Source organism: Stenella coeruleoalba (assembly GCF_951394435.1).
Source record: "Stenella coeruleoalba genome assembly, chromosome: 11".
In the NCBI taxonomy this organism is placed as follows: Eukaryota; Metazoa; Chordata; class Mammalia; order Artiodactyla; family Delphinidae; genus Stenella; species Stenella coeruleoalba.
The window spans coordinates 16679772-16691349 of NC_137157.1; the positions used below are offsets into that span (position 1 = coordinate 16679772).

Sequence of the window (11578 nt, forward strand, 5' to 3'; positions counted from 1 at the left end):
CAAGAGTACTGCTATAGACTAAACGTTTGTGTTCTCTCAAAACTCTTATGTAGAAACCTAATCCCCAGTGTACGGTATTTGGAGGTTGAGGCCTTTGGGGGGTGATCAGGTCATGAGAGTGGAGCCCTCCTGATGGGATTAGTCCTATAAAAGAGGCCTGAGAGTGCCCTTGCCCCTTACACCATGTGAGATCACAAGGAGAAATCAGCAATCTGAAACCCAGAAGAGAGTTCTCATCAGAACCCAACCATACAGGCACCCAGATCTTGAGGTTCCAGCCTCCACAACTAGGAGAAATAAATTTCTTTTGTTTATAAGCCACCCAGTCTATGGCATTCTGTTATAGCCATTCAAATGGACTAAGAAAAAAATGAATGACAAAGTAATTTGTAATAAAAATATCCAACAATACAGGATTAGTTAAATCATGGTACATCATAAAAATCAAATCTCAAGCTATTAAAAATTACATTGTTGGCAAATATTAATTCATTTAAGCAGACAGAAATATTTATTTGGCACCAACAATATACGAAACATGATAAAGTAGAAAAAACCAGCAGGTTATAAAACGGTAGTCATAATATGCTTACATTTTCTTAAAAGTTTATAAATACATGTATAAAAATGTCTGAAAGGTAGACAGCAAAATGTTAGTCAATGTTAGATTGGTGGGGCTATAGATCACTTTTTTAAATTTATAATGAACGTATATAAATTATGTAGCCAGAAAAAAATAATACAATTTTTTTCAAGTCAATTGTTCTGTTTAACCACACATAATAGACCTGATACGAAAGCCTATAGAGATTTTGACATTAAATGCTGAAGTGTTCTCCAGACAGACTGTCCCAGCTCGCCCAATTCCCCATAACCTTAAACCACAGGTATCATTATTATTTTTAAATCTGTACCAATTTGATGGGAAGCAAATGGACAGTCACCCCAGTCTTTTAATCTGTTCTTCCCTGATTTTCTCATGAGGTTGAACATGTGTTCATATGACTGTCGACCACGGGTGGTTCTCTTGTTAGCGATAGGTCTGTTCTGTAAGGTTACAGAAATCTCCCCAGACTCAGGCATGCTTAGATTCTGAGCAGCTGAGCCCAAGCATCCAGCCCTCCTGTGCTACCTCCCAGCTTCTCCCAGGCATTCATTAGATCAATGACTTTCAGCCTTGCCTACATATCACAGTGATCCGGGGAGCTTTAAAACTACTGAAGCCCGGGTCTTACCTCCAGAGTTGCTGATTTAACTGATCTAGGTGCAGCCTAGGCAACAGGATTTTTTAAAGCTCCCCAGGTCATTCTTTTTGTTGTTGTTGAAGTATAGCTGATTTACAGTGCTGTGTTAGTTTCAGGTGTACAACAAAGTGATTCCATTATATAGATATAGATAAATATAAAAGTTATACATATATACACACATATGTATATATTCTTTTGCAGATTCTTTTCCATTATGGTTATTACAAGATATTAAATATAATTTCCCCAGGTCATTCTAATGTGCACGAGGCTGAGAACCACAGCTTCACAGAGGCTCTGCTAATGGCGTTCTAATGAGCATACTGAGATGCTGGAAAATGCCTTCCATTAGCATCTACACCTGCAGTGAAGAGCAGGACAATGAAGATGCATACAAAAGACAGAGATAAGGAGGGAAACAAATAGATTCATCTCCACCGTCATCTCATTCTTTTAACATATTGGCTCAATAAATATTTGAGCATCTGCTAGGACAATAATAACGGTGCACATTTATTGAACATTTACTATAGGTCAGGCAGGCTCTCTTCTAAGCCCTTTACATATATGCCTTCAATAATCCTAGGAGGCAAGTACTCATCTTATATAGGTGAGGAAACCGAGGCACAGAGGTTAAGTTATTTGCTTACAGTCACACAGCTATTAAGGAGTAGAGGCAGGATTCGAACACAAGTTAGCTCTGACGTGCATGTCATAACACCACATGCCAGATGCTGCAAAGGCAGCTGGTACATCACAGTACAAAACCAAACAGTTAACAGTTCCTGTTATGTCTTGAAGTTTACTGGAGGATTAGAGAGTAAATGAATAAACACACAAGATCTGAAGGAAAAGCACAAAACGCTATAAAAGAATATAACCGTATACTCATGTTCAAAGCATCATTCACAATAACAAATGTAATATAAAAGATGGAAGCAACCCAAGTGTCCATCCACAGATGAATGGATAAAGAAAATGTGGTATACACATACAAAGGAACATTATTCAGCCTTAAAATGGAAGGAAATACTGACACGTGGTACAACACGGATGAATCTCGAAGACACCATGCTAAGTGAAAAAAGCCAGTCGCGAAAGGACAAATACTGTATGATTCCACTTATATGAGGAATACAGTAGTCAAATTCTTAGAGACAGAAAGTATAACGGTGGTTATCAGGTGCCTGAGAGAAGGGAATGGTGAGTTTTTGTTTAATAAGTACAGAGATTCCATTTTGGAGGATGAAAAAAAGTTCTGGAGATGGATGGTGACAACAGTCGTTCCAGAATGTGAATGTACTTAACGCCACTGAACTATACACTTAAAAAGAGTTAAGATGGTAAATGTTTATGTTCTGTATCTTTTACCACAATTTTTAAAAATAAAAATAAAAATTTTTAATTATAAAGACTATAACCAGAGACCCCAAATTAGGTTGGGGAGGGGAGTCAAGCAAAGGCTGTTTCAGGAGGTAACATTTAAAGTGAGACTTGGGGATCAGAGGATCATTTACGAGAAGAGTAGAGAGAGGTTATTCTGAACAGAAGGAATAGTATATGCAAGGGCCCTGGGGCAGTAAGAATGGTGGGGGGAACCTAGTGAGTGAGGGCAGCAAGGTGTGAGGTGAGGCCATGCAGGGCTTCTCAGACCACAACGAAGAGCTTGGAATTTATTCTAAATACTTTGGGAAGTCAGAGATGGATACTGAACAGGGCCATGACACGAGTTAACAAGATTTGGGTTCTTTTTTTTTCTTTTCAGTTGAAATAAATTGCGTTAAAAAGAATCTATCTATTGTTAAAAAAAATAAAAGAGGCAAATTTTAAAAAAACAATTTTTAAGGCTTCCTTTATGTTCTTTAAAGCTCTAACCATCTACCCTAGGAGAGTGACTTGGAGGACAAGTTAGAAAGCAATCACCACAGTATCACTGTAGATGAGGTCACATTTGGACTGAGAAAAGTGAGGTTCAGAGAGGTTAAGTAACTTCCCAGTGTCACACAGCTCTCAGAACTCAGAACCAAGGTCTCCAACTCCAACACATGCATTGTTTACACTTTGTAGATTTTAAAAAAGGAAAGAAATCAGAATACACAAGAAAGAAGATATATCATAGTTCAGACCCTCTTGAGAGAGAAGCACCATTCCATTCTACTGCTCCTCCACAGATATTTCGTACTTATAGATGTGAAACCAAGCAATCTGACTATAAAATGGGGTGGAGAAGGAGGAAGACACACAGTGAGAAAGGAAAAATTTAATGCTTACTCCACTGGTTGATGTCCTCTCTGAGCCAGACAGCCACACCTTTTCTAGACTCACCTGGGGTGCCATCAGCCAGTAAAGATCCACGAGCCAGAGTCCAGAGGCTGCCCAAGGAGCCATTTGAGGCCGTGCACGTGCTGGGGCAAACTAACCCAGGAAGAGTTCTGAGGCCTACTGGCAGCTTCTCCGTGGAGAACAGCAGGCAGCAGGGCAAACTTTTAAAACTTGGGGGGTCTTCGGGGTGTCGGGGCCTCATTAATTGCCTGAAAAACAAGAATGAGAATAACAAAGAGGATTAATGAATACATGTCTCGAAAAAAAAAAAAATCCCTGGCAGTGCTGAGTCCCCTGTCCTGGGATGAGGTCATGTACCAACAAACACAGAGCAAAACCTCAACTTACTGCAACCCAATGGTCAGAAACCCTTGATCACTGGGCTCATTTGCCATTCTCTACATGAAGGATAAAGGCAAATCCTTTAAAATATAATAATTTGTGTTAGAAATTTATCTCAAACAACTTCCAGAGGCTCTTCTTAGCTAAAGGTCCAACATAGAATCAGAGAGGTTACAGCTGAAAGAGACTCCAAGTGTCCCTGTACAACTCCTTCATCTCAGAAGCAAGAAACTGCAGCATGGGGAAAGGAAGTGACTTGTCCAAGGTCATATCATTTCCTACTGCCCAAGCCATCCAGGGCTCCTTCTAACACTCTCTATGCCACTTCACTCCACCCCTGCATTTGACCCGTAGTCCTATAAAACAGCAAAAACACTGACCTACGGCTTCCCTGGTGGCGCAGTGGTTGAGAGTCCGCCTGCCGGTGCAGGGGACACAGCTTCGTAGCCTGGTCCGGGAAGCTCCCACATGCCGCGGAGCGGCTAGGCCCGTGAGCCATGGCTGCTGAGCCTGCGCGTCCGGAGCCTGTGCTCCTCAACCGGAGAGGCCACAACAGTGAGAGGCCCGTGTACCGCAAATAAAAAAAAAGAAAAAAAAAACCCCACAAAAACACTGACCTACACCTGAAACCAAGGTAATCATTGGGTAGATCCATTAAACCTGTAACCGGCCTTCTCTGATCCAGCTCGCTTTGTTTTTACAAAATCCTGCTCGTCCTCCAAGCCTCACATGGCCTAAACAAGATGTTTGCCCAAGTTGTTTTACAGAAACTTGGAGCCAGCAGCGCCCAGTTCCAACTCGAGCTGGTTAAAAAGGGTGGAGACGCCCAACCCACCAACTGGGCATGCGCGAACGTCCGCCAGGTGACCTTTTGACGTCAGAGGGCCCAAAACTCCGCCCTAAGGGCGTGAACTCTATCCCAGGAAGAAGCTTGTAGCTTAGTTGCGCCTGCGCAGAACCACGGACGACCATAACGTTTTACTTACGATCACCTTTCACCATACTCCCTGCGCCTCAGCTCTATCATAAATACCCTCTAAATCTACCGCTGCCTTCCCGGAGGTGCGCTGGAGATCTGTGCTCCCGTCTCCTCGCTTGGCTGCCCGGTGAACTGAACCGTTTCCCTGTTGCAAAGCTCAGCATCTCTGCATTAGGCTTGCTGCGTGGGGGGCAAATGAACTTAGCTCCGTAACGTGCCCATGCAGCTCCCCACTGTATAAGATATTCTCTTCGTTTATTTTTCTTAGCTCTCTTGTAGAGGCAGCGGGGCTGATAGGACAGGATTGTGCCCTCACTTGTCTGGGTGGGAGTCTATTGGGTTGGTGAAGAAGTTCGCTGGGTTTTTCCGTAAGATGGCTCTAATAGCGCTTTGTCTTGAACTTCATTCGAAACAATCTTACTAGATTGTATTGTGACAGGTGTCATATCAGCATGCATTAAAAAAAAACTTATCAGCTTACCGAGTGACCTTTAGAGCTTTGGGCTGTGTTCTGCCGAGAAGAGGAGGAATATTGCAGTGCAAGACATTTGGGCTGCAGTGGTGGATACTGAGATAACGCCCTGATTATCAGTCTGCTTGCTACAGCATAGGTGGCCCACAAGTAATAAGAAGGCCAGGAAAAGTTTCCACAAGGATGGCTGAAAATATTTCTTATTAACCCCTAATCAGGAAAAAAACTGCATCAGGAGAACGCCCTTTGGGTTATCTGAGATTGTGCTGTAAATACGAGATTTTCACTCATTTCAGGTTGTGGGTGGGGAACCAAGGAAGATACAACCCTTCTGTGGCCCAAGCTGACACACTGAACATTTTCAAGCATGAGAAAAGTTGGAATTCAGCAAGGGCATTTTGACAGCACTGAAATTTATGTCTGCCTGGGAGGAGATAGTACCCCACATTTTTAAACAGTTTTGGTCAGGGGAGAAAAATGTAAAATTGGTCGCTAGCTAATGAGGCCTGATCATCCTTTTACGGTGCCCTAGTATGCAGTTAAGGTTAGCTTCGTGTAAACTGCAAGCGCACTCAGACTTTTAGCAGCCTTATGTATGTCAGGAAGGAAAATAAATAGTCAGCTGTTTGTCTTTATGTGGGGAAATTATTGAGATAAACAGCTTGGGCCTGACAGGTGTGACTTCTTGGGGCTTAATGTGATAGATTTACCAGTGGCAGCTGGAGCTGATAGCACCAAACTGTTGATAGAAGAAAAACACTGTGAAGATTCTGACAATTATGTAAGTGCCAGAGCCAGGCAGGGTCTGGTGTTTGACTGTGAAGCACTCAGACTTGCAGGGTTTGGGAGTGGGGAAGGAACAAGAATGCAGAGATAGACTCGTTCTGCAGAGTAGGTGGAATCCTCGAACTCCAGAGGAACTTAGGCCTCTAGGACAGGGAGGCCTAGAAAAGTCTAGTGACTACCCAGCTGTTCAGAATTGGGCCCGGAGCCTCCCGGCCCATGCTACTCGGTACCGAACTTGGGTCACGTACAAGCAGTGAAGTTAATTTACTGACACAGGTTGTGGTGAAGGCAAGGGCAGCATTTATTGCAGGGCACCAAGCAAGGAGTCCAGGCAGCTAGTGCTTAAAAGACCCCCCAACTCCCAGATGGCTTTCAGAGAAAGGCTTTTAAAGACAAGGTGAGGGAGGGGAGTGGTGCAGTGTGTGATCAGCTCCTGGACATTCTTCTGATTGGTTCCTCATGAGGTAATGGGGAGTCAACATCATCAACCTTCTGGTTCCAACCCATCTGGGGTCTACTTGCTTGTGGGCAGCAGTTAACTTCTTCCACCTGGTGGGGATTTCAGTCTCTGTGAAACAGCTCATAGGACATGGCTCAGAATATTATCTGTAGCCCTTAAGGAGGCGCTAAAGGTCCTTGACTTTAATGGCTAACTTATTATTTTTTCTTGCTTGCCTCTTTTCCTGTGTTTCTGCATTTTCTTGCTTCTGATTAAATTTATTTGTTGGAACTCGGAAGGTCTAGGAAGCTAAAATTTTACTACAAATAAGAGGCACACAGACATGGGGGGGGCTCTGTCCTGGGAAGGCCCCATAGGGTCTTGCTCGGTTACCTTTCCACTATTCCAAACTGCTAAGAACCCTGCAGAGTCATGGACTGATGGATTCAGACTTAAACTTGGATTTGGTCCTGCTTCTGCCACTATCTCCTTGCCTGTGGTCCCCCCCTCTGTCACCTCATTGTAATTCATATTCTTCACCACACCTGGAATTTCCTAAAATGCAGATCTGAGCCCGTCTCACCCCCTGTCCCCAGTTTAAAACCCTGTAATAACTCCCCTCTGCTATCAGGATAAATGTGTAACACAGCTCAGAAGGACCTTCACAAACCTGGCCTATGCTTTCGTCCCCAGCTTCATAATCCCCATTTCCACCCACCCAAACTCTATATGCCAGTCATTCTGAATAATCTGCTCCTTCTGCAAACAGAGGATTGTCAGATAAAATACACAATGCCGGGTTAAGTGTAAATATCAGAGCGACAATGAGTAATCTTTATAAAGTATGTACCATGGAATATTTGGGATATCTGACATTCAAATTGACTGGAAGCTCTCTCTTTTTATTTGCTAAATCTGGCAGTTTTGCTTCAATTGGACCCTGATTTTTCCTCACCTCTAGGCTTTATAAAAATGCGCCATCCTTTTGCTAGAACACCAAGCCTTTTCTCTGTCATAGCTTGGCTAATTTATTGAGTCAGGGACACCAAGGCTCCACGTTCACCTTCCGTAGTGTAAAGTTGTCACTGGGCTGTAGCTACTAAGTCAGCAACTGTATTTCTAAGCCCTCTGCATCCAGGTGGGGCAATGTGACTAGATCTCACCAGTGGAATGTGAGATTAAGCATGCATGTCACTTCTGGGCCAAAGTGGTTAAAAGAAGCAGGTATATCTTCTTCCTATATCCTCATCTGAAAACCACACATAAGGACTCCAAAGTCTTAGGGGATGATGGAACTATAAGAAGACGAAAGGAGCTAGAACCCTGAATCACTGTAAGAAAGACCACCCACAGACCAATCACATTGTCAGTTACACAAGTGAGATGGAAACGTCCATCATGTCACTGAAATGTGAGGGTTTGCTTGTTGCACAGCTAGCGTTATCTTAGCTAATACATGCATTCTTTGGGTGTTTGACATTTCACCCTCAATTTGAGAGGGTCCCTCAAACTGGGTTAGTGGCCCCTCTTATGTGCTCCCATAACACACCCATTCTTTTCTCAGTAACATCTACCATGCTGTTGTAATAGACTGTTGTCTATCTTTTTTCCTAGTGACAAAGTGTTTCTTGGAGGTAGGGACTAGATTGTCTTGGCCACAATTATATCTGCAAAGCATAGCACTGTTGAATGAATAACTAAATAGTCTCTTCAATTCTGTTCTGTTTCCTTATTTTTTTATTTTTACTTTTTAATAAATTTATTTATTTATTTATTTATCTATTTTTGGTTGCTTTGGGTCTTCGTTGCTGCACACGGGCTTTCTCTAGTTGTGGCAAGCGGGGGCTACTCTTCGTTGCAGTACACGGGCTTCTCATTGCAGTGGCTTCTTTTGTTGTGGAGCACAGGCTCTAGGCGTGTGGGCTTCATTAGTTGTGGCATGTGGGCTCTAGTAGTTGTGGCTCGTGGGCTCTAGAGCGCAGGCTCAGTAGTTGTGGTGCACGGACTTAGTTGCTCCACGGCACGTGGGATCTTCCCGGACCAGGGCTCAAACCTGTGTCCCCTGCATTGGCAGGTGGATTCTTAGCCACTGTACCACCAGGGAAGTCCTGTTTCCTTATTTTTAAAATTGATGTGGCAGACACATGATTTTTAAGATCCCTCCCAAATCTGTAATTCAGGAGTTATGAATATAGCAAAGTGAAAACCTGCCATTTTTGACTTCCCAGAACCACATTTTCCATCAGGGAACGACACTCCTTCCACTGCATGTGGTTCTAATGGGCTGGAAATAATTGATTCATGGCACCCACCCCCGCAACTTTCCCCACCACAGAAATGGGCAGGAGCCCCAAGCTAGACCCTACCATTTCACCCTCTTACAACAGTAATTGGTCGGGGGTTCTTATGGTAGAATAATGTATATGGTGGCCTCTTAGTGGCAATCTGCTCATTTATTAGAGAGAGTGTATCTACAAAATGAAGCTAACACACAGAAAGTATCAGCAAGAAGTGAAGAAAAAGAAGATCTCCAATAATATTTTCTAAGTTCCTGGATCAAGCTGTGCCTAAAGCCAACCCCCTCTGAACTTTCCATGTGAGCCAACAAACCCTGATTTGGCTTAAACCAAGCCTTAGATTCTGTACTTACATCCAAAAATGTTATGAATAATGTATAAATAGTAGTCTTTGAGTTTAAAATCAGATATATCCAGAACCACACACTGTTTTGCATGGATACGTAGAAAACAAACTTTATTGATTAGGATGAGATAACAAGAGATACAACAGGTGTCTTAGTATTTAACACAAAGCGTGTGCCTGCACTATTCACTATAAAAGTGAATGAACTTAGAAGTACTTTTTAAAAATGTAGTTTCATTCTGTAAGAGCCAACCTAAAGAATAGCTAAATAATATAATTTTAAAGATTTCAAGAATCCTTGTCAGTAGGCACTTGCTCTCATTTTCTCACAGTACTGGAGGAAGATAGTTGCTAAACAAAATTTCTGATTTGCTGCAGGGAAACCGAGTGGAGCAGCTGCCAGGTTTTCTACAACGTACCAGCCACTACATCGCTGCCACTCTCTGTCCCCAGCACAGACAACTGGTCCAGGAGCAGAAATACCTTACAAGCTGGAGGATTCAGCTTCTTCCCACCTGGAATATGAAGCTTGAACAGAGCGACAGAGACTAAATATCGGGGCACTGGGTCACCTGAAGAGCCCACCCAAATGAGAAGGAACATAAACATCTGCTTCTGTATTTCAGGGAATGTGCTTGTTTCTGCTTTTTTAGTTCTGGATTGTCTATTCCTCCAATCCTAGGAGCTTCCCAACGTATTTTTCCAGAATGTTTTTCTTCAATTAGACAGTGTTGGGGTTTGAGGCTGACAATGAAAGAAACCTCACTTAATTCACATGGGGTGAGAGAAGAGGACATTTAAAAGTGGACATCAGATATCATTGCTCCTGGGGTCCATCACCCGTGCCCTCCTCCCAGCAACCCGCTTGAGACTGAAGCGCTCCTCTGCCCTCTGCCATGCTGAGGGCCAGCCCACCTCCCACCATCACCAGTGTCCTGAAATCCAAGCCCCCAACTCCCCTCAGACATGTCATACTTTCCAGAGTTGCAATTTGTTATATTCTGATACATTGTCATGCAAAGTAGTTGAGCTATTCTGTCTCAAACTTCTCCACTATAGACGAGCAGTTTAACTTGACCTTGTGTACGCCAACATGTTATGTTTTTCACAAAATAAAAGACCAGCCTTACTCCAAAGATGAATTCTGCTTCTACCCGTACAGAGAAAATAACCTGCGGCAGCTTTAGAATACCAGTTTGTTCCTGCTTCCAGCCTAAAGATTTCAGACCTATTGGAAGTCAGACTCAGTACCCGCTTTGCATAGAAAAGCCCGGTTCACTTCCCTTTCTTGGAACACCGAACGGCATCCAGAGAGACACACCTGGACGTCCTGCTTCCTAATTTACTCACAAAGTTGTTCCCCGCCCTTGAGAATCTGGTGCCCCCGGTGATGCTTCCGGCTTCTACTGGTCCCGTGACACCGCGCATCATCCTGAGCTCTTTTTGTTCTCTCCAAGCTCCATCAGGGATTCAGAGCCAAGGAGAGTAAACGCTTCTCTCTGTCTCCAGACTCCTTCCAGGCGTCCGGTGATCCTCACGTGGCTGAGGTGGACAGGCCGCACGGCGACAAGCGAATGAGAACCAGGCCTCTGTTTGGGTGGTCTGCTGCTTGGTGTCCGTTGCAGGCCAAGGAGCAATAATAGCTGTCCAGCAAGGAGGCCAGTGCATGCCCAGTGCAGACAGCGACAAAGCAGCCCTCCCCGCTCACCACGCCTTCTGCCCTCAGCATCACTCAACCACTGCCAACACGGAGGAGGGACTGTCTTTCTTCACCGAGTAGGTCACACCGAGTTGGCCAACAAAAACCACCCGAAGGGGCTTCCCTGGTGGCGCAGTGGTTGAGAGTCCGCCTGCTGATGCAGGGGACACGGGTTCGTGCCCCGGTCCGGGAAGATCCCACATGCCACGGAGCAGCTGGGCCCGTGAGCCATGGCCGCTGAGCCTGCGCGTCCAGAGCCTGTGCTCCGCAACGGGAGAGGCCACAACAGTGAGAGGCCCGCGTACTGCAAAAAAGAAAAAACAACCACCCGAAGGCCGTGTCCACACTTGGACAGTCATCGTGGCACAGGGCCAGTCCATCTGAAAACAGGGAATCTCACTCAGGCGTCCTGGGGTTTGGAGAAGGAAAGGAGCCAGTGAATGTCTGATTGGCTGCCAGAGTGTGCCTCAGAGCCATAGTGCAGAAGAGGTAGGGGCTGCAGCTCCTCTGCTCTACCAAGTGTTTGGAAATCACTTCATATTTGAAGCTACTTTCCTGACTGTAAATAGAGCTGGTTGGACCAGATCTTGGAATCGCAGAATATTAGAGAATGACTGGTGAGCTAAACCAACTCCCTTATACCACAGAC

At 44.3% G+C, this 11578-nt stretch overlaps 1 long non-coding RNA gene across 1 annotated transcript in view; it reads right to left on the reverse strand.

The window, feature by feature from the left end:
- LOC307194194 overlaps positions 1-4891 on the reverse strand; it is a 146959-nt gene extending 142068 nt beyond the window's left edge. Inside the window, exons 1-2 of the long non-coding RNA XR_013830529.1 lie at positions 4292-4891; positions 3573-3778 (exon numbers count right to left, since the gene is read on the reverse strand). This is a non-coding gene — a long non-coding RNA (uncharacterized lncRNA). The remainder of the gene's footprint in view (positions 1-3572; positions 3779-4291) is intronic.
- Positions 4892-11578: the final 6687 nt, after the last annotated feature.